This window comes from Phyllobates terribilis, unplaced genomic scaffold (assembly GCF_046119375.1).
Source record: "Phyllobates terribilis strain yellow unplaced genomic scaffold, ASM4611937v1 Scaffold_11__3_contigs__length_659146591, whole genome shotgun sequence".
Taxonomy (NCBI): Eukaryota; Metazoa; Chordata; class Amphibia; order Anura; family Dendrobatidae; genus Phyllobates; species Phyllobates terribilis.
In genome coordinates this window covers 553861194-553880128 of record NW_027362771.1, presented here as the reverse complement: position 1 = coordinate 553880128, position 18935 = coordinate 553861194, and positions in this window count along the sequence as shown.

The following is an 18935-nucleotide window of genomic DNA, read 5'->3' as shown; positions in this document are numbered from 1 at the left end:
TGGAGTAAGCGAGCTACATATGGGGCAGAGGAGCTTAGCCAGCTCACCCCAAGACCATTTACCAGACACCGGGTCCGCGTCTGCAGGGATCTCTAAGGCCCAGCAGAAACAACCGGAACCCCTGGTGAACTACATGTCGCAGAAACACCAAAAGCTGACTGTTATACCAGGGTCAGGAGTCACGGAGGCCCAAGAAACTGGAGAGTGTGATCTCCAACAGAAGGCCCTACCACCAGGTCAGCAGGTGCAAGACAGAGACCAAGTTAGGCCTAGCTCCAGGCAGGTCATAAACTTATCAGGAAAAGGCAAGAAACAGGAGGCCCCACACCCGCTCACTGGGGAGAGTCCTGATATGCACCCTTCACCCTACAGTGCCCTGGATCGTGCCTGAAACACCACCAGTAAAGGAACTGAAGTGAACTCCGGTGTGCGTGCCTATTCTTCTACTCTTCCTATGCCCCGGCTGGGTCCCCTCTGTCCTGCATCCCTTCTCCTACGCTGTGCTGAGGCCCCGCTCCACCTGTGGGGAGCCGCACCAACTAAGCTGCCTGAACACCGGCCTCAGAGGACTGTTGCAGCGCTGGTGATGCTCACCAGACACCACGGGTGGCGTCACAAACTTTCCCTATCCCATACACCTTCCCCCCCCCATTATTCCTTGCTTTTAAGAGTGACCCCAGGTCACAGGCCTGGGAGCCGGCCACCGCGACATCCCCCAAAACTAATAGCAAGGCCCGGGCGCCGAGTAATCTGTCCCCATCCCCTTGGCGCGTCATTTCTTCCTGGCGTCGCGAACAGGATTCCGTGCCCGCTGCAACGACGGATTGTTGTGCCCGTTGCCACTGGGTACTGTACGCCTTTATTCAGAACTGTGTATTTAACTGTGGCGAAGATTGCCGCCATTGTTGTACCGCCTAGCGGGAAGAAGGGCGTAACCGCGTGAAACTGAGAGGCGTACCTGCTGAAGCGCGCGAAACCCTGGACACGCCCCACGCCTCGACGTCAAACTAGGAAGCGCCAGGTCCTGGAAGGAGCGCCGGTGAACGCTCTGACGTAGGATGCAAGCGACGCAAGGTCCTGAAGAAGACCGTCACCTGCGGAGCTGCGGCCTACCGGAAGAAAAGAAAAGAAGGTAGGCCACGGTTCACTAGGGGGGCGCCAGAATGTCCGAAGAACAGCACAACGCCGGAGCACCGGTTAACCGCCCTGATGATCAACCCGCGCTCGGCGCCAAGCAGGCCGAAGCAGCCGCTCCACCAGTAGGGCTTGTGACCCCTGTCATACCCATGGCCCTACCGTACATCCCTGGAAAGAAGTGGCTCCCCCAGTACGGCGGCAAACCAGATACCCTGTCTGGATTCAAAAGGAAGATGTGCAGTGTACTGGACATGTACTCTGTGACGGGCAAGCAAAGAGGCGCTGTTGTATTGGGACAATTGACTGGTGCTGCAGAGCGAGAAGTAGAAACCTGGTCGGCCGCAGACCAGGAGTCAGTGTCTGCAAACTTTAGAAAGTTACAGACTGTCTTTGAGAATCGTACTGAGACAGACCTCCGGATGAGGTTCTACAACTGCTCTCAGGACAGTGTTCGGGACTATGCCTGGCGTTTACAAGGGGCCTTGCGAGTTAGTCCAACCAGCATCGATGATGAGAATAAAGAGCTGAAGGAACAGTTTATCCGGGGACTGAGGTCCCAAGAGGAGAGCAGGACTGTGCGTTGGTGGTCCCTGGATCATCCAGATGCCACCTTTGACACCCTTAAGGACATGGCTATAAAAGGACTGTAGCCCCTGGAAACAACTGCTATCCAATGTAACCAGGGTGGGGCCACCCCAGTGCCTGCAGCGTCCACCTTTTCCCCGGTGGCTGCTGAAGCCAAGGTGCAAGCAACGTCCCCTAGTGAGCTGGACAGCCTGCGCTCTGAAGTGCGTCAGTTGAGCAAAATCCTGACCACTGAGTGCCCTGCAGCTGAGGACGGAGCCCGTGGCAGAAGGAAGGATCCTGCTAGCCGAGAGCCCTGAGGATGTCCCCTGGATGAGAAGGAGGAGGAGGACAACGCCACCCCCTGGGAGGACCAGCGACCAACGCCGCCCGCCGAGGGACCCTGTCTGCCACCGCTGCCACAAGACAGGTCACGCCGTCCAGAGCTGTCCTTTAAACGAGCAAACCCTGGGGCCGAGGGCCGACACCCAGGAGTAGACCCCTCAGGCCCATCAAACTGGTACCGCAGGTTCGTGGGAGGAAGACCTTTCCTGTCCATCGTGCTGGACGGCATCGCGACACCCGCTCTGCTGGACACAGGATCTCAGGTAACCATCATGCCTGATGTCCTCTACAAAAGGTTCTGGTCTATAGACGAACTTTACCCACCAGATCCAAATCTTTCCTTGTATGCCTCAAACGGCCTCCCCCTTAACCTAGTCGGGGTTAAAGATGTGGCAGTAAAGGTGGGAAGAGTGGAACTGAAGGACCAGGGACTAATTGTAGTAGAGACTAATCCTGATGATACAGACTTGTATATGGTACCTGACACTAATATTGTTAGTAACTATTTGGGAGAAGTGTTGTTCTTGCTCCAACAGATAGCTGACACTGCCAGACCAGGGCAGAGAAGGGCGCTCCAGAAAGAGATCCGAGCCCTTATGTACCAGCAACAGGTAAAGCTAACAGGCGGTGAAATTGGTAATGTATGGGTAACAGACCAGGTACCCATTGTGATTCCCCCGATGAGTGAAATGCTGATTTGGTGTAGAGCAGCAATAGGTCTCAAAGGACGGAGCTACCAGGCGATAGTCAAGCCCCTTAGCTCAGAACATAGGCCTACTGTAACATACCTGGCGGCGTCCTTGCATAGTGGTCCATTTCCCACTGTGCAGGAGCGCGCACTTGATCTCCTGTCCGGAATGTCTCTCTGGCTTCCCTCCATGCTGTCTGTTTGTGTCTGTCTCTGCTGCTTAAGGGCGGCGCCCGATCACTTCCTGCTTTTTGTACCTGCTGTGGGTCACACCCCTTGTGCGTCCTCAGCCTATTGCTGTCTGACACTTGGTATATAGCTCAGCAGCTCTCTTCTATCCCGGCCTGAGCATAGTGTTTTCCTTCAGTGTGTGCTTGCACTCTGAAGGTGCCAGGTCCCGTCTTTGTTTCCTTGTCTGCCTTTCCTGGAGGCTGTATTTCCAGGCCTGTCTGAACTTAGTCCTGTATGTCTCCTGCTTTGCGGTATTAGTTCCCGTGTCTGAACTAAGTCCTGTATGTCTCCTGCTTTTCGGTATTAGTTCCCGTGTCTGAACTAAGTCCTGTATGTCTCCTGCTTTTTGTATCAGTTCCCGTGTCTGAACTGAGTCCTGTATGTCTCCTGCTTTGCGGTATCAGCTCCCGTGTCTGAACTGAGTCTTTTCTGTGTTCTCTTGTCTGTCCTGTCTGAACACGCTCCTAGCCTGTTCCTCCTGCCTTCTAGGGGCCGATTACCTAGACCCGTTCCTGTTTCTGGTCTGTCCTGTCTGAACACGCTCCTTGCCTGTTCGTTCCGCCTTTTAGTGGCCGTTTTCCTAGACCCGCTCCTGTGTCTGGTCTGTCCTGTCTGAACACGCTCCTTGCCTGTTCGTTCCGCTTTCTAGTGGCCGATTTCCTAGACCCGCTCCTGTGTCTGGTCTGTCCTGTCTGAACACGCTCCTTGCCTGTTCGTCCCGCCTCTCTGGGGGCCGTATTCCCAGACCCGCTCCTGTATCCCTCTGCAGTGTCGGTCTCCTCCGTACACTCAGTTCCAGTCTGAACTCTCTCCTGTCCTTTACCTGTTTTGCCTCTATGTCCGTTCCCTTCCTTTTTCTGCAGAGTCTGAACTCGTACCTAACTCCTGCTTGTTGTCTCTGCAAGTACTGTGTGAGTATCTGGCTCTGTCTTTCCCTTCCTGTCTGTTCCGTGTGAACAGAGCCCTGTCCTCCCTGCTCAGCCTTGTCTGCACTCTAGCTGTGCTTGCCTGTAACCCTCTGCCTGTATTGTTCCTGAGTCCCGGTGTGTACTGGGTCCTATCCCGCCTGTGTTCCTCCTGCCTGCATACCAGTCGTGCCTGCCTATACCCTCCAGTCTGTGTACCAGCCTGTTCCTGTATTTCCCTGTGTGGGTCAACAGCCGTGTCCGGGGTCTGTCCTGGAGTAGCACCTGGTCCCTCTGCTCGGTTCCTCCTTGGTGCACTGGCGTCGTATGCCGTCGTGCGACCCTGGTCGGATCGGGTGAATACTTAGTCACGCCCCTCCAGGCATTCACTCTCCGGCACGGTCCAGTGGAATCACTACCAATCACACGCACACGCCGCTTAGCCCGGGCGTGTGCATAACAGCATGCTCAGGCCATGGTTCCCGTTGAGCCCCACGGCCTTCGCTCTTTGAGAAGTTTTTCCAGCGAATTCATGCATTAAAATAAAATAAATAAATTTTTTTTCCCCCTTTAGCTGAGTTCCAGGCGAGTTACGCACCCGTCCAGATGGATCTATCAGCTCTCGTTCCTGCGGATCCGCCACGTTACTATGGGGATCCAAGACAGTGTCGTGCATTTGTGGAGCAATGCATGCTACACTTTAAGGCCTACCCTCTCTACTTTCCTTCCGATTGGGCTAAAGTGGCCTTTATGATGTCTTACCTGGCGGGTGATGCCTTGGAATGGATCAACCCCCTATATGAAACACAGGATCCGATCCTCCGGGACCTAATGGCCTTCCTGGTGGCCTTTCTAATGGTCTTCGATGATCCTAACCCGGAGGCTCCTGCTGAAGCTTCACCTCCCAATATCCCGGAGCAGCCCCGATGGGTAATGTGTGTGGGTAGCGCAATAGTCCTCCAGCCCAATGAGACTACTGCCCACCCAGAATCCTCACAGGGTGACTACGCTTTCCGGAATACTTCTCTCAACCTCAAGAGGCAGTCCAGACGTGCTAGACGTAGAGGCAAGCCGTCACGCCAGGGTCTGTCCTCCCTGAGACCTCCTGACCCCAACCTTGAAGTCCCTACTGAAGCTTCATCTCCCTGTATCCCGGAGAAACCCCAATGGGTAATGTGCGTGGGTAGTGCACCAGTTCTCCTGCCCGAAGAGACTTCTGCCCATCCAGACTCCACACAGGAGAACTTCCTGCACCCGGCATCAGATGCTTCTCTCTCTTTAACCGGTGTGCATGTCCAAGGATGCTCCAAAGCTGTGGTTACCTCTGAGTCTGTGCACCTCTACTACCTGGCGGAGGATCCCCTGTTGCCTCCTGAATCCTCCGGGATACCACTCGATGACAAATGGAGAGAGACTTCTCTACACCCGGTACTCAATACTTTGTCCGCTTCGTCCTGTGAGCCTGACAATGGGTACCCCAAAGTGGTAGTTACCTCCGAGTCTCTACACCCCTCCGACCAGGCGGAGGATCTCCAGTTGTCTCCTGAACCCTTCGGGGTGCTACCTGGTAACGAAAGGACAGAGACTCTCCTATACTCTGTACCTGATACCTCGCTCGCTTCGTCCAGTGAGTCCAACCTAGTGTACTCCGAAGCAGAAGTTACTCCCGAGTCTCTACACCCCTCCGACCAGGCGGAGGACCTCCAGTTGTGTTCAGAACCCTTCGGGGTGCCACCTGGTGGTGAATGGACAGAGACTTTCCTATACTCGGTACCTGATACCTCGCCTGCTTCCTCCAGTGAGTCCAACCTAGTGTACTCCGAAGCAGAGGTTACTCCCGAGTCTCTACACCCCTCCGACCAGGCGGAGGACCTCCAGTTGTGTTCAGAACCCTTCAGGGTGCCACCTGGTGGTGAATGGACAGAGACTTTCCTATACTCGGTACCCGATACCTCGCCTGCTTCCTCCAGTGAGTCCGACCTAGTGTACTCTGAAGCAGTTGTTTTCTCTGAGCCTCTGCACTCTTCTGACCCGGCGGAGGACCTCCAGTTGTTTCCTGAATCCTCCGGGGTACCACCAGATAACAAAGAGACAGTGACTTTTCCTCATTATGTACCTGATAACCCGTCTATTTTTTCCTGTGAGCTTGACAAGATGTACCTCGAAGCAGAGATTACCCTCAAGTCTCTGTCCCCCTCCAACCCAGTGAACGACTGGTCCTCGAATTCCCTGCGGAAGATTCTGGCAGGTCTGAAGAAGAGGGGGCGTAAGGGGGGAGGTACTGTAACATACCTGGCGGCGTCCTTGCATAGTGGTCCATTTCCCACTGTGCAGGAGCGCGCACTTGATCTCCTGTCCGGAATGTCTCTCTGGCTTCCCTCCATGCTGTCTGTTTGTGTCTGTCTCTGCTGCTTAAGGGCGGCGCCCGATCACTTCCTGCTTTTTGTACCTGCTGTGGGTCACACCCCTTGTGCGTCCTCAGCCTATTGCTGTCTGACACTTGGTATATAGCTCAGCAGCTCTCTTCTATCCCGGCCTGAGCATAGTGTTTTCCTTCAGTGTGTGCTTGCACTCTGAAGGTGCCAGGTCCCGTCTTTGTTTCCTTGTCTGCCTTTCCTGGAGGCTGTATTTCCAGGCCTGTCTGAACTTAGTCCTGTATGTCTCCTGCTTTGCGGTATTAGTTCCCGTGTCTGAACTAAGTCCTGTATGTCTCCTGCTTTTCGGTATTAGTTCCCGAGTCTGAACTAAGTCCTGTATGTCTCCTGCTTTTTGTATCAGTTCCCGTGTCTGAACTGAGTCCTGTATGTCTCCTGCTTTGCGGTATCAGCTCCCGTGTCTGAACTGAGTCTTTTCTGTGTTCTCTTGTCTGTCCTGTCTGAACACGCTCCTAGCCTGTTCCTCCTGCCTTCTAGGGGCCGATTACCTAGACCCGTTCCTGTTTCTGGTCTGTCCTGTCTGAACACGCTCCTTGCCTGTTCGTTCCGCCTTTTAGTGGCCGTTTTCCTAGACCCGCTCCTGTGTCTGGTCTGTCCTGTCTGAACACGCTCCTTGCCTGTTCGTTCCGCTTTCTAGTGGCCGATTTCCTAGACCCGCTCCTGTGTCTGGTCTGTCCTGTCTGAACACGCTCCTTGCCTGTTTGTCCCGCCTCTCTGGGGGCCGTATTCCCAGACCCGCTCCTGTATCCCTCTGCAGTGTCGGTCTCCTCCGTACACTCAGTTCCAGTCTGAACTCTCTCCTGTCCTTTACCTGTTTTGCCTCTATGTCCGTTCCCTTCCTTTTTCTGCAGAGTCTGAACTCGTACCTAACTCCTGCTTGTTGTCTCTGCAAGTACTGTGTGAGTATCTGGCTCTGTCTTTCCCTTCCTGTCTGTTCCGTGTGAACAGAGCCCTGTTCTCCCTGCTCAGCCTTGTCTGCACTCTAGCTGTGCTTGCCTGTAACCCTCTGCCTGTATTGTTCCTGAGTCCCGGTGTGTACTGGGTCCTATCCCGCCTGTGTTCCTCCTGCCTGCATACCAGTCGTGCCTGCCTATACCCTCCAGTCTGTGTACCAGCCTGTTCCTGTATTTCCCTGTGTGGGTCAACAGCCGTGTCCGGGGTCTGTCCTGGAGTAGCACCTGGTCCCTCTGCTCGGTTCCTCCTTGGTGCACTGGCGTCGTATGCCGTCGTGCGACCCTGGTCGGATCGGGTGAATACTTAGTCACGCCCCTCCAGGCATTCACTCTCCGGCACGGTCCAGTGGAATCACTACCAATCACACGCACACGCCGCTTAGCCAGGGCGTGTGCATAACACCTACACTGTTGACTGCCAGAGGGGTAGTGGATGTACGCAATGGGAGGGTGCCCGTACGCCTCCTAAACTATGGGGAGGACGAGGTTAGATTACCACGCTACGCCACTGTTGCCAAACTGTGCACACTAAATAACAACTCCATACACACGGCGGCGTCCTTAACCTCACCAGACGAAGTGGAGGATAATGACCCGGCAACCCAGGTGGAGGATTGGTGTCAACAGCTCCATGTTGGGACAGACACCACTCCTGCCCATCAGAAGCAGGGTGTACACCGGGTGGTTCTGGAATACGCACAGGTATTCAGTAAGCACCCACTTGACTTTGGGAGGATTAAGGGGGTTCAACACTATATCCCCACAGGTGACCATCCACCCATCAAAGAACGTTACACGCCTATACCACCAGCACACTACCAGAAGGTGAAGGAGATGTTGCACGACATGAAGAAGGCAGGGGTAGCAAGGGATAGTTGTAGTCCCTGGGCAGCTCCCCTAGTTCTAGTCAGGAAAAAGGACGGAAGCATGAGAATGTGTGTAGATTACAGACAAGTAAATCGCATTACACATAAAGATGCATACCCTTTACCTCGTATAGAGGAATCCCTGGCTGCCTTAAAGTCTGCAAATTACTTCTCCACCCTTGACCTCACTAGTGGGTACTGGCAAGTAGCTGTTGCGGTGGAGGATCGGGAGAAGCCGGCCTTCACCACCCCGATGGGACTCTTCGAGTTCAATAGTATGCCGTTTGGACTCTGCAACGCCCCCGGAACGTTCCAGAGATTGATGGAGTGCTGCCTGGGACACCGCAACTTCGAGACTGTACTACTATACCTGGATGACGTGATAGTGTACTCCAAAACGTATGAGAACCAGAAGCAGATATGTCCACTGAGGACTGGGACACGACCAGACAGGAGCAGTACAGAAGAGTACAGGCCTGTGTCGAAGACAGTCTCACTCGGGTGAGGGACAAGCATGAAGCCCACTACAATAAAAGTGCGCCCGCAGAACTCTTCACACCAGGAGAAGTGGTGTTAAAGAGGAAAAGGAGAAACCACAAACTTGATGACCAGTGGGAGAGAGAACCCTACACTGTGTTAAATTCAAGATTTGATTACAAGAAGACCTGTTTGATTAGCAAAGACGGAGGAATAACGACTGCAACGGTATCTAGAGACCATCTGAAGTTGTGTCCAGACCTGCTAGAGCCCCAAGAAGAAGTGCCTCTCACCATACCGGAGGAGCCTAAAGAAGCTGTACTCCATACTGACTTAGGAGATTTCCCAGCAGATTGGCCTCAACTAGGAGGAGCAGTAATAATACCTGTGATCCACTTCTTTCAACAGCCAGAAGACCCTCCACAGTAAGTAAAGCCTGTAAGTGCTTCAGAAGAGCCTGCTCAAGAAGGATCCCCGGTTGGAGCAGAGCAAGAAGACTCAGCCAATGGTACACTTGCCCGTTCCATAGAGAGGTTAAGGCAGTTTTACAATCTACCCACACGTAGAACTGACAGGGTAGCAGACGGTGCAGACACAGATACCATCCACACTCCCGTACTACGCAGATCGACACGTAGCACACGAGGTCAGACCCCTGTCAGATACAGAGAGTAAAGAAGGAAACTCTGACAGTGTAAATAGTTGCCCTTGGGGTATTATATTGTGTATTTTTATGTATGAATTTCTTAACTTGTGTTTGGCCTTATAATGGACAATCTAAGTGAAATGGACACTTTCCCTTGTTGCCTCTAGTTACCCGTCAGGGTACATAAAGAACTTTGTGGCTGAGGACTATGTGCAGCCCAAAAACAGTTGCTGTAAATAATTGCACTCCCTGGAGTGCCCCTTTAGGTGACCTCAGAACAAAAACCTGTCTGGTGTGGCACAAGTGGAGGTCCAACTCAGGATCGCCATGCCCTGCAGCCACCCCAGGGGCCTACGTGGAGGGTTTGCTTTGGACAGGTCCCTCAAAGCTACCAAGTACTCTAATCTGTGAGATGGACATCCTGTCGGGGAACCTCACCGGAAGAGACTTGAATTCTGGGGTTGCTTATTGAATTGTATATATCTATTTATTATTTATAATGTTTTGTATGCAACGTTCAAGCAAAGTGCCTCCCATAAAGGGAAGAGTTATTGTTATCGTTGTTATAAAAAGTACTTCAGTCCGGGAGTACTGAGCTTTGCTAGGGGGGAATGTGGCGCCCTGCTGCGCATTGGTGCCACAGATCCCAGAGGGGTGCATGGACGGATTCTTCCACAAGAGGCCCTCATAGCATTCACACACCTCCACCTTCCACCTCAGACCACCAGAGGGAGCCCATTAGGGATATAAATAGGGAAGGTGGAGCTAGGCAGTTCAGTCTGTGAGAAAGTCAGTTTGCTGCAGCCAGAGAGGTTGTCAGTCCAGCCCAGACTCAGGGAGCTCAGGTTAGTGAGCCTAAGGCGTACCGACGCCATAAGAGCGGTGAAGAGTAGCAAGGCCTACTGCCAGTGTGAAGCCTAGTGAGGGCCCCCGAGCGCGGCCGAAGGCAAGTGGAGTAAGCGAGCTACATAGCCAGCTCACCCCAAGACCATTTACCGGACATCGGGTCCGCGTCTGCAGGGATCCCTAAGGCCCAGCAGAAACAACCGGAACCCCTGGCGAACTACATGTCCCAGGAACACCAAAAGCTGACTGTTATACCAGGGTCAGGAGTCACGGAGGCTCAAGAGACTGGGGAGTGTGATCTTCAACAGAAGGCCCTACCACCAGGTCAGCAGGTGCAAGACAGAGACCAAGTTAGACCTAGCTCCAGGCAGGTCATAAACTTATCAGGAAAAGGCAAGAAACAGGAGGCCCCACACCCGCTCACTGGGGAGAGTCCTGATATGCACCCTTCACCCTACAGTGCCCTGGATCGTGCCTGAAACACCACCAGTAAAGGTTCTGAAGTGAACTCCGGTGTGCGTGCCTATTCTTCTACTCTTCCTCTGACCCGGCTGGGTCCCCTCTGTCCTGCATCCCTTCTCCTACGCTGCCCTGGGGCCCCGCTCCACCTGTGGGGAGCCGCACCAACTAAGCTGCCTGAACACCGGCCTCAGAGGACTGTTGCAGCGCTGGTGATCCTCACCAGACACCACAGGTGGCGTCACGAACTTTCCCTATCCCATACACCTTCCCCCCCCCCATTATTCCTTGCTTTTAAGAGTGACCCCAGGGTACGGGCCCGGGAGCCGGCCACCGCGACATCCCCCAAAACTAACAGCAAGGCCCGGGCGCCGAGTAGTCTGTCCCCATCCCCTGGGCGCGTCACGAGCACCGAGCAGCAGCGAGCATGCTCGCTCATCACTAGTGATTACATGTACAGCAGATATTTTGGTGCAATTTTTTGTCTTGTGAAATGTGCAACTTTTTGAGTACGAAAAGAAAAAATGTAAAAACAAAAATAAAGACCATTTTTGACTTTGTAAAAAATTAATGAACCATGTGCGCCATTTTAAAGAATTTGGCATCAACGAATCAACATCAATGAATACCAAAAATCAAATAAAGAAAAGTGACTTAAAAAAAACCCACATGATGAATCGGGGTCATAGTGTTTGAATACCTTGAAAAACTCATTGTGAACATTGCCATAGGGTTTCTCCATGGGGCTGCCATCATACCTGTTCAGCTAGTCCAACAAAGCAATAAATTCACTCCTTCCTGTCACTGAAAGTCTATTATTTATTATCACTTGGTCATCATCTGAAATATTTGGGTTCCCTCAGGCCTCCCTGTCACATCCCGCACCCATCATTTTGTATCCTGTTGTGTTCATGTGGTGGGTACAGTAGATAAGGAAGGATAGCTGCAAACCTACCAATATAGACAACTCCCCCCCCCCCAATAAAAAAAGAGCATATATTTTACACCAAGTACATAATAAATAGTACATGTAAACAACATAGGATATCTAGTTAACGCTATTTTGATCAACAAAGCATAAAAGTCATAACACCACGACATGGTGTACCCATTGGGACGGTCCTCTGTTGGCAATGGAGGGATGTTAAACTAAGTCTCGATTGGTTCAGTTTTCGTCTTTTGCAATGGAGGGATGTAAAACTACATCCTGATGTGTCCAATTCTTGTTTTTGTTACTTCATTTTATCTCCTTGTCTTTCAAGAACCATTGGTTGACTTGCTGCTCAAGTCCCCTGATCACTGCAGCCAATCATCAGCTGAATCAGTCCTGTTGCTGGCAGAATGGTGTTGTGTCCTCCTCCTTTGTAGACCACAGAGCGGCCTGTGCTGGCTTCAGGTAGTTGAGTATCACTTGGTTTGTTATTTTTTACTGCTACGGACCACCAGTGAAATTTTCATTTTGCCCGGACAACCTCTTTAATTTTAGATTTTCATGGATTGCACTTGCAGACATGGTGATACCAAATACGTTAATCCTTTCTTTTTATTTTGATATCTTGTTATGGCAAAAGAAGGGTGATTCAAACTTTTAGGGGTTTTTTTATTGCTTTTTTTTAAACTTTTTTTATTACTTTTTTTTTAGTTTTTGATCTCTCCAAACTTGAACCTGCAATCCTTTTAGGGAAATAAAAAATGAAGCCCAGCCACAAGAGGCAGGAGCGTTTATTATACCATGGTAGCAGATCAGCACCCCGCAATGACGTTGAATGGAAAGCATGCCCATACTGAATCGTGAACCGAACTTGTGAACCCAGACTCTCTAACATCCCTAAATTTGTTGTTTTCATTGTTTTTTTTTCTTAAAAAAATCAAGACAGTCCTGGTAAATTTGAGAGTGTTGGCAATTATACATTATACATTACAATACAAAGACCACATCGTACAATCTCACATAACCTATGGGCCCCCATATAGGGGATAGGCAGGGCATTAAATGATGTGTGTGCATTCTTTAGACACACATCAAATATTTGATGGGTCCCTAGGTAGAACTGACTAATAACCAGTTTAAATTAAACTCCGGCACTGCTCTGGTCTGCTTTAGGAATTATTTGTCCAAAAACTTAGCCATTCTGTAGCAACTTTTCTTAAATCTCTGCATTGTGCTGCTCCTCTGTCCTTCTTATTTCTTAACGGATAGATAAACAAATAACAATTGGGTGCTACCATTTCCCTTGTGAAAGGGAAGCAGTGATTGGATAATTTCAGTCTCTATAGGGACACTCCCCCAACTGGTGGCAGTTATTTGTCCATTAATTCAAAAATTTGAAAGCGAAATAACAGAGGAACGGAATACAATCGGGTTCTAAGAAAAGGGGCTGCAGAATGGCAATTCTTGTAGGAAAACCAGTGTTTACTAAAACATGTTGGAAGCGGTGACAGCTCCTCAGGGACCTCTGTGGCGTCCCTGAGGGTCCAGTCGCCACAGAGGTACTGCACCTCACCCAGAGGTGTGGTGTCTCCTTCTCTCAGGTAAGGAGGGAGAGCTGCTCGGAACCCAAACACCTGCATCCAACACTACACTGCTCCAGGCCGGCTGGAAGGGCAACATGCATGTGCGTAGCTGCTGAGCCCTGTCCCTGGCTGGAGTGGGGGGAACCCAAAGGTAGGGGGGAACCAGTAGTGGGTGTGGGTGGAGGAAGCAGTTTAGGGGAGCGCTTTAGAGTGAGATATAAAAAGGGAAGCCATCTTAGGGTGGCAGAACAGTTCAGTCAGTGGAGAACAGTCTGGGAGCAGAGTCTCTTTAGGAGCTCTGCTCCACAAGAAGGGCCCAGTCCTAGAGCCCCAGGAGGGGAGCAGAGGAGTAGGCTCCGATCTAAAGAAGGGATCCTAGGGGGTACGGCGAGTGCAAGACGGCACCCGTATGCCCCGAATCTGTCAGAAGACAGAGGGATCATAGGCCGCAAGAAGGGGACCGGCCCATGGTCCAGCCGTGTTACTCTAAGTGTCGGCTGGGAAAACTGGAGGCTTCTGGCTTATATAGTCAGTTGCCGAAGCCTCATTCTAATCCCCGTGAGGGTCAAGCAGGTCCGGGAACTCCAACAAGACAGGAGGGACTTCAGAGCACCCGAGCGGGATTGAGAGTGGGAAGCTCAGGGCAGGAGGGAGAAAGACCCAGCGAGAAGACGGTCTAGCTAGGAACACAGGAAAGTGGGGTTCCGTCAGGTGCTCCTAATCTGACTGAGGAACCCCTGCCTGGTGAACGCAGCGCGACGTGGGAGGCTGGCAACCGTACAGTGCACCAGTGGAACTGTCATAAGAACTGTGAGTAAAGACTCTGATGACTGCACCGTACTGCCTCCGTCCATTCTTTCATCTGCGCCATCTTTCCCTCCCTGCACTACAACGCCCAGGGCAACTTACACATCCTAGACTGCCCTGGAGCTAGCTCTACCTGTGGAGAGCCACAGCATCATTGCTGCTGTAACACCAGCTCCAGAGGACTGCTCCGCAGCGGCGGCTCCCTTTGTCTGCATTCCACAGGTGGCGTCACGAACACTTTACAAATCCCCTAAAAATAATTCCCCTTTTGGGTTGACCGCCCTGGGCCACGGACCGGGCCAGCCACCGTGACATCCCACACCGGCATCCATAGGCCCGGCTGCCGAGTGCCCCACGGCCCTGGGGGCGCGTCAATATCTGCACCAGTTAGTCAATTCAACCCGAAGATCCATTAATGATATGGGTCTAAAAGGTCCATACAAAATCATATTACCCCACAATTCGGGGCCTGTCTCCGGGAGTAGATGTTCAAGTCAGAGGCATATGACGCACCCCCTGGGCCGTGTGTGTAAGGGGAATACCCGGAGCCGAGTCTCTGTGTAACGCTGGGGGTTGTAGTCCCCGTGGCGGCGACCCGGTCCCGTGGCTCAGGGCGGTCAAACCAGTGGCGGATCTGTCTCTTTGGTTTTGTAATGCTTAAATGTCCGACTACGCCACCCGTGGATTGCGGTCACTGAGAACCACCGCTGCAGGGCAGACCGCTGAGGCTGATGTTGTGTGTGCAGCAGGGGGTAGTATAACTCCCCACAGGAGGAGTATAGTCTCAGGGCAGTGAGTCCAGTTGATGGGGGTGATGGTGCGTGGGAGCAACAGTAATCACTCAGAGTCCAGTGATGCAGTCCAGGGTCTTTACTCACAGTTTTACACTCCAAGCCACATCTGCAGGTAATGGCCGCCCACGTCGTGCTGTGCTCACCAGGTGAGGGGCTCGGCCAACTCCCAGGTACCTTTTGGAGTGCTTTTCAGTACCCCCTTCGTGTGTCCTCTCTCTGGCCTGTCGTACCCCACAATTTACCACGTTTCTGTCCAGCTGCCTCGGGCCTTGGCGGGCAAATGTATGTTCCGTTTCCCTGGGTCCTATGTGGTGCCTTCCTAACAAGTGTAGTGAGGGGCCGTGCATGTACAATGCCATGGCCTCCGGTTGCTAGCTGAGGGTAGTTGCTCTCCTCCACCAGATGAGGGATCCGGTTCCCTTTTCTTGGCCTGACCCCCCTACTCTGGTAGCGGCGGGCGTGCGGTGGCGGCTGGCCGGTCCGCACCTCTGTGGTCCCTTCAGTCTTCTCCTAGAGCTTCCTCCATTCCTCTCCTCCAGGACCAGGCCTTGAGACTTGGCCTGCCTGTGGAGCGGAGCCCATGCAGAGCCTCTGCTCCCTCCCACTTTCTACTTCTTTCTCCTTCTCTTTCTCTTTCCTTCTCTCTGACTCTAAGATGGTGCCCACCATATATACTCCTCTATACAGTGCACCCTGGATCTACTCTCCCCACCCACACACTACCGGGTTCCCCCTTCCTAGATGTTCCCTCCCCCCACTCCAGCCAGGGACAGGGACAGTTGTGCTCACACCCGGGTGCATTGTCGCCCTGTCCCCCGGAAATGTGGTGTAGTGCATGTGGATGTTAGGGTCCTGAGCCACACTCCATCCTTACCCGGAAGTGAGATATCACACCTCTGGGTGAGATGCAACACCTCTGTAGCGACCGAACCCTCGGAGCGCTACACATACGCTCTACATCTCCAGGTAGCAGCTAGTTCTGGTGGCCTCCACCGGCGTGAGATATTTTGAGCTTACCAATTTCCTACTATAGTGTAAGCCGCTAGCACTCCATGATCTCCAGACTTCCTTAGCTGCTTCCATTTCTGGACCTTCCGCAATGACCTTATGTGGGATGCAGTCTCTCATATCACCTGTGTCTCTCCTCTACAGGGTGTCTCTTCTCTGCAGGGCATCTCTCCTCTGCAGGGCATCTCTCCTCTGCAGGTTATCTTTCTCATCTGCAAGCTATTACATCACTCCCACAGGCAGCACAGAGTCAAAGAAGAATAGAAGTGAAACCAACCCATATCAAGTATAAGAGACATGTAAGCTGTCAATGGGCTGACACTGTTATAGCAAAAAAAGACTGGGATAACTATAACAACAGCAGCCATAATCGCTGCTATGGGGCCCAGACTGGACCCATTCAGGTACAAGAACACTGTACTTTTTTGTAGGACATAACATGCTGCTGGTGGCACCCATTGAATTTTACTATAATTTCTAGTTACAGCCATGGCTGGCACTTATTGGGTAGGGGATTGACTTTGCATGTGGTTGTCACACCAATGGGACATGTGGATGGCACTGTTACAGGTAATATGGCTGGAACTGGAGACAATGAGACTAGGTTAAATTATCTACCAAAACAGAGTCTAGACCCAATCAGTGAATGCATAATATGTGTTATGGGTTAACGTGAATTAAATGTCTGTCTTTAAAAAGGACTCGTCACCAAGTCAAAATTGGCCAATTTTTGCATCTGTTCTATTCCCGATGCTCTCCTGAGTGTTTCTTTTTTTTATTTATTTATTTTTTTTAAATCAGCCATGCGATTCCAAAGAAATGGGCCTTTTTAACTAGTGTAAATTTTTATGGTCTTTACCAAAGGGGCGTGATCACAGGGTAATTATGCGGAGCTACCTAAAGAAACACCCCCAGAGAATCATGTGAGAGACGCCAACTTGGAGAAGACCATAAAAATTAGCACTAAATAAAAAAATAAAAAAATCTCATATCTCTGGAATGGTATGGGGGATTTAAAAAATGAAATACAGGAATACTTGAGGGAAGCAGCGGGAATAAAATAAGAGCAAAAACTGGCCACTTTTGACTTGGAGACACCTCCTCTTTAACTTAGAAAATAAATAAAAATAAAATAATATTCCTGCAGTTTGAAGTATAACTGTGTAATTCTCTGGCTTAAAATGTAATAAATACGTTGATATAATGTCAGCCATGCCCCCTTCCGGTTCTGCCCATTTTTTTTGCCACTTTTAAAAAGTGGCAAGAGGTGAGAAAAGTAGCACGTTATAGTGATTATATGGCATGCACTAGAATTTGAAAATGCCTACGCCATCAAAGTGGCACAAATGCAATGAAAAATTAGTTCCCCATTTGCAACAGAGGCTTCCCAGTAGCGCCTGTCTCTATGGCTAATTTGCCACATCATGATGGTGTTTGCAATAATGAATGACTTTAGGAGGCTCCAAATCATAAATGTTTTTTTTTTACCAAATTACTTATAACAATTTTAACATTTTCAGTAGAGATGAGTGAATAAATTCTCAGGACCTTGGTCCAGCAACGAGGTTTGAGGTCTATGTCCCCTGGACTGGAAACCTTGCAAACAACCTCCTACCTGCTGTCATCTGCAGCTCCTCTTTGATTAGCTGGCCTAGCATAATGGCATCACACACGATGTCATGCCAGTCTGGCTAATCAAAATAGGAGCTGCAGATGTTGGCAAGTAGGAGGTAGTTCACAAGGCTCCTGTCCAGCAACCATGGAGTATTGACCTAGCTGCTGGGCTTTGGTCAACCTCTTTCCATCAATCAAGTCAGGCTAAAATGTTTTTCTATCTGGATCTGTACTTTTATGTTGTATTAGGCGGATTTCTGCATTGTTTGTTTTATCTCCAAAACCAGAGATCAGCCTCATGTATAAGGTTTCAGTCCTGCTGTCCAAAAAATTACCATCACTGGTCCAAAAAGTATAGGGATATGACTCGCCCCCTGGGCCGTGGGGCACTCGGATCCGGGCAATAGGGGAACGATGGAGGTAGTAGTGGCAACCCGGTTCCGTGGCTCAGGGTGGTCAGGCCAGTGGTAGTCTGCTATGTGCTGTTGTTAACGTCCGACTACGCCACCCGTGGATTTGCGGTCATTAGGAACCGCCGCTGCAGGGCAGACCGCTGGGGCTGATGGTGTATGCAGCTGAGGTGGTGTGACTCCCCACGGGAAGAGTGCAGCCCCAGGGCAGTGTAGTGGAGGGTGGGAGTGATGGTGGTGAGAGTCCCAGTGCTGATAGTGCTGGAGGAGCAAGGAGCACACAGACAACAGGTTGCAGTCCAGGGTCTTTACTAGAACAGGTGAACTGACCCACAAACAGTCCCGGCTAGGAGGGGACCTGGATGTCTGAGAGCAATTGGGAAATTGGCCCTGGTCAGGGTGAGGGTGTAGGCCTACTGTGCTCTCTGCGCTCCTTCTGGCTATCTCCTCCTGGTAGGGTAACAGCCCACGGTCCCGAGCTCTCCGTGTATTCTCGCCTGTATGGCCTACAACGTGGGTTCCTTTCTGCTCCCGGCCTGGTACGGCTTTGCTGGTCCCTTCTGTTGTGGCAGAGCCTCCGGGCTTCTTAGGCCAAGGAACATACAGTCCCCTGCGGACTGGTTATCTGCTGCAGGACGTGGAATCCTCACAGCCTCAGACACAAAAGTCTGGTAAAATGGAGTTCTTTGTCTGCCAAGACAGGCTCACTTCGCCTCTTGTCTCTGGCTTGTGGCTCTCCTACTGCCACACTTCCTCTTAGGGTGCAATACAACTGTCCCTCTCTGCTCTGGGACACTTCTCAGTCCTGAGACAGGTCGTCCAGTTCTCCCTAACCCTGCCCCCAGTTCCAGCTTTTATAGGGGCAGCCTGCTCTTCCTACTGGCCTGAGATAGGAGGTATTGCATGCTAATATTCCCCTGACTAGAGAACCTCCCCCTTGCTCTCAGACACAGCTTTATTATATTTGTGGCATCCAGGCCAGGGTGACACATTCCTCCCTAGTAAAATTTAGTACTCCGGGACTAAACAGTAAACAAAGACAATATGCATGACTATAAAACATTATCAGGAAAGTGACGCACAGATTGAGTTCTTAAGGTCACAGTGTGGTTTGTGACCGGGTGTCCATATCACCAACACAACGGGGAGCCTTAACCAGGTGGGGGTCTGTCCTACCCCAAGTCCTTCACAGTCTTAGTTCATTCCTTGGTTAGGCTCCGAACGCAGTCCATACAA